Genomic DNA, 4,977 nt, shown 5'->3' with positions numbered 1-4,977 from the left:
TTGGTAGTGTTCTTGGTTTCAATTTTAATTTTACTTTATGTTCTATTGCAACAAACATTAAAGACTGAAAAGCAATGTTAAGTTGGCACTCTTCTCTCCATTGTCCAGGCATTGCTAATCATGTCTTATGCCGTGATATCATTTAAAGAGCCATGCAAGAAGGTAGGCACCAAGGACAACCTCAGTCAGCATGGGGATCAAAACTACTCTGTTGGTGTTTGTTCTGCTCTATGTTCTAGCCAACTGCACTCACTGACCCAAGTTATTAACACCTTTTTTAAGCCAATTTCTTCCCATGTGCGGATGAATCTTCCACTGTTTGTTCCCTAATGCAGAGTAAATGGGAAATGTTTGAAATTAACATATACCTCATCCATAGCTGGTTAAGTATGCCTGTTACCCCTCTTGACACTTAAAATTATAACACTGTTGCTAAAGAAGACATGTGTGGTTGAACAGAGGGATGGGATTGAGCTACCACATCTGTAGGAAATCTCCGTGGGAAGAAGGAAGCAAAGGTAACAGAGCTAATGCATTCCGGAAGAGAGCAACCTGGAACTTGGACGGTCGAGTGAGATTTGGGGGAGAATGAAACACAACTGCGGTGGTATTAGATCTCTCCGTAAAACTTGTGTTCTCTGCTCCATTAGCTTTACCTGTCTCTCGTGATCTGTTTACTGTCCAATAAAGCCAAGAGCCTTTCTCTGATGCTAACAGTAAAGAAGTTTGTTTGTGATTCCCTAACCATGATGTACTATCAGAAGTTGCATCATTGCTTGTTAATAACAAGTAAATATGGTGAAAACCTACATAACCTGTTAGCAAGAAAGAAGCAACAGTGACCCTCCGTTAGGAATGGTGGTATAGTGGTTGAGGTCTTGTGGCGCAGTGGATAGTATTCCTATCTCTGGGTCGGAAGCTCCAGGTTCCAGTCCCACTTCAGGACTTGATGACAAGGAAGGTGCGTGCGTAATCAGGCCAGACAGGTTGATTATCAGCTTGTGAATCCTTCCAATACACCTGATGGCAGGCAGTAAGAGTGGGAGAGTTTCCTGGTCAGCCATACTGCAGAAGGCAATGGCAAACCACTGCAGTACTTTGCCAAGCATAGTCATAGACTTATCCAATGGAAGTCCGTGGTCACCAATGCCCTCGGACTGGCATGGTAATCCAGAACTCTAGACCATTCTGGAGGTATGAGTTCAAAATCCACCACAACAGCTGGGAAATTTAAATCCAAGAAAATCTAGAATAATATATTATCAGTAACAGAAACATTAGAATGAACAGTTGCAGGCCATTTCACTCCTTGGGCAGAATTTTGCAGTCGGCGAGCTGGGGGTGGGGCCCGCTCACCGACACGGGATTATGTTGGGCGGAACCCCCGATGTCATCCTGCCCCATTTAAATTTTCAGGAAGGTGCGGGGACAGCGAAATCAGCTGTCCGCCCGCCGACCTGTCTGGCCAATTGAGGCCATTGACAGGATCATTTAAACAATTAATGACCTGCCCGTCCAACCTTAACGTTGGTGGGCAGGCCAAGAGCCCTGGTGGGGAATAGAGAAAATATGAAACCTCATCCAGCAGCGGGATGAGGTTTCATGTAGGGATTTAAACATTTTAATAAAGTTAATCTGCAAATTATGAACATGTCCCATCGCATGTGACATGAGGGGTACATGTTAGGGAATTTTTTTTTTCCTATTTTTAACATTTTTCAAAGTGTAAGTGATCTCCCTGAGGCTGCACTTAGCCTCAGGGAGATGTGCGCTCTTTCGTGCGCATGCGTGAAAGAGCCCACTCTCGCTTTTGGGGAATCTCCCCCCACCCACCCCCCCCCCCCCCCCCCGCCCGCACAGGGAGCGCATAGCACTTCCCGCCGGACGTCACACTGGGTGGGCCTTAATTGGCCCGCCCATGTAAAATGGCGGTGCGGCCCACCTCGCTGGTGGGGATCGGCTCTGCGCCCGCTGGAGATTGGGTTGGGCTCATCCGCCCAACAGGCAGAAAATTCTGTCCCTTGAACCTGTTCTATGAGCTATTGCCGGTACTTAATTGAGTCAATGAGGGATCTCCTCTGCCGGCTGGAGAGCCGGTGAGACCCCCACATCGCCTCCTTTCAGGAAGGCCCGCCGAGGCTCAGGCACTTAATGAGGCAGTGGCGGGCCTTGGCTGGGATCAAAGAACCCGGGGATTGAAATACTGCCCCCCTGAGAGCTGACAGCCAATCAGAGGCCAGCAGCAGCAGGACTGATGGTTGCTGCCGGCAATGCACCCATCCGGGGCCCTGGATCAGCGAGGGACCTAAGCAATAGCTGAGTGATGGGGGTCGAGGGGCAAGGGGCGTCTCTTAGCCCCACCCACCATCCCCTTCCCAATGCTGGGTCACTCAAACAAAGGAAGGGTTTGCTTTACGGGTTTCCCTCATGCGGGTCTCCCGCTTGCCACTGGGTGAATACCAGCGGTGATGGGTTGAGGCTCTTGAGTGATCATTAATTGCCATTAAAGGCTGTCCATGAACCTTCCCGCCCTGGACTTAGTCAGGGCAGAGGTGGGAAGGTCCCCACCCACCACCCTCTGTCTGATTAAATGCTCACCCCACCACCAAACCCATCTCAGTGGGGAGGTGGGGGGGTGGTGGGGGGGGGTGGTCGGAGAACATTAAATTATTAAATTCTGCCAAATGACTAATATGTACCTCAACTCCACTCACCTGCCTTTGTTCAATCATTCTTGTTAACCTTACCTGACCAAAATCTGTCATTCTCAGTCTTAAACTTCAGGTCTCCCCTAGCATCCACAGCAGAACAAGTTCCTGATTTCTGCTGCCCTTTGGCATCCCAACCCTTTCGAAATAAGATCAACATTCTAACAGCCTTCGTGATTATTTTTGTACCTTTCAGGAATTTATGTAAACGAACACCTAAATGCTTTGCTCCTGCATAGCTCCCAGTCTCTCAGCATTAACAAAACGATGGAGCTTTGCACTTGCCCACATTGAACCCGATGCCTCCAAACAGTATCACTTGCAAATTTCAACATACAACTCTATCTTCCTTCATCCAAGTCATTTATATAGGTTGAGAACTGAGTGTCTAATTCTGTTTAAATAAACGTAAGTGCACAAAGAAATTAGCTGGGGGGTGGGGAGGGCACACAGTTTTTAATGCCCTGTGATTTTTCTCCTGGAATGCTTGCTGCAGTGTCCAGATTAACAAAGATTTGCATTTATATAGCACCTTTCTGGACCCCAGGATGTCCCAAAGCACTTTCCAACCAATGACGTCCTTTTGAAGTATAGTCACTGTTACAGTCTAGGGATCTCAGCAGCCAATTTGTGCATGGCAAGCTCTCACAAATGGCTTTGCTTTGATGACCAGATAATTTGTCATAGTGATGTTGGTTGAGGGATAAGTGTTCACCAGGACATTGTGGAGAACTCCCTTGCACTTAGTCGTTAGGTAGTACAGAACTTGAGTATTGCTGAAAAAAGAGACATGCTGCTGAAGCTTTTTGTCTTGCACTCATCAGGACAGCTCGCAATTCTTACACTGAAAAACTATCAGTCAGGCTCACCGTGTGACTCACTTTTGCCATTTGCTAGAAGCCACACATGTTCAGTCTCACACAAGGCCCTGTCCTTTGCAGGCAGAAGGAATATGTCCATGCATTGCACCTTTTCCAACTAAACAAAAGCTTGGAAGAACGCCATTCCCTGGTTCATTCCCCATGGCAATGCCTTGACCATTCAGTATTGACCCGCCTGGTTTGAATTTGAAACAAAAGCTTGGCAGCTAACTGCTTGCTGCTGCATTCTCCATAGCAATGTCTCTACCAGTCAGAGTCCACTTGCCAACCAGTCAGCACTCTCTTCTCGTGCAGTATAAATTGTTGTTGTTCTCTTGCATAGCTGTCCTGATGAGTGCAAGACGAAAAGCTTTGATAGCATGTCTCTTTTCCCTTGCACTTCTTTGAAATAGTATGATGATATGTTTTAAGTCCACCTGGAAGAGGGGGCCTGGGATTTAACATCCCCTTCGAAAGACAGCACCTCTGACAGTGCAGCACGCTCTTAGCACTGATACTGGGTGTGTCAGACTCGATTGGTGAGACCACATCTAGAGTACTGTGTAGTTTTGGTCTCCTTATTTGGAAAAGGATACAATTGCGTTAGAAGAAGTTCAGAGAAGGTTCGCTCGACTCATTCCTGGGGGCTTATATTATGAAGAAAGGTTGGGCCTATACCCATTGGAGTTTAGAAGAATGAGAGGTAATCATATTGAAACATTTAAGATCTTGAGTGGACTTGATTGGGTGGATACTGGGAGGATGTTTCCTTTTGTGGGGGAGACTAGAACTAGGCGACACAGTTTAAGAATAACAGGTCTCCCTTTCAAGACAGATGGGAAGGATTTTTTTCTCTCAGAGGGTCGTTAGTTTGTGGAATTCTCTTCCCCAGAGACCAGTGGGGGCTGGGTCACCGATTTTATTCAAGGCTGAGTTAGACAGATTTTTGATTCAAGGGTTGAGTCAAGGGCTATGGCCGGGGTGGGGTGCAGACAGGAAAGTGGAGTTGAAACCACAACCAGATCAGCCATGATCATATTGAATCTTCCGTTGAAGAGTCATACGGACTCGAAACGTTAACTGTGCTCCTCTCCGCAGGTGCTGTCAGACCTGCTGAGTCTTTCCAGCTATTTTTATTTTTGTGATTGAATGGCGGGGCAGGCTGAAGGGGCTGAATGGCCTAATCCTTCTCCTGTCTCATGATGCGCTCAATAAGTTCTCTAGGAGTGGGAGTGAGTAAAGCCAAAAGCTGACACAATCTTTCAAATTGCTGGAGTTTCCAGGCTCTGGCACAGCCTATAACCCCAATCAGGATTTGATGGATCAGGAGACTGGGGGGAGGTGTTGTTTTTTGGCTTTTGGACAGAGGGAGGGAGGAGGCGGAACTGTTGTGCTGCGCCGCTGAGCTC

This window comes from Cetorhinus maximus, chromosome 4 (assembly GCF_964194155.1).
Source record: "Cetorhinus maximus chromosome 4, sCetMax3.hap1.1, whole genome shotgun sequence".
Taxonomy (NCBI): domain Eukaryota; kingdom Metazoa; phylum Chordata; class Chondrichthyes; order Lamniformes; family Cetorhinidae; genus Cetorhinus; species Cetorhinus maximus.
Note: the sequence above shows the minus strand (reverse complement) of the source record.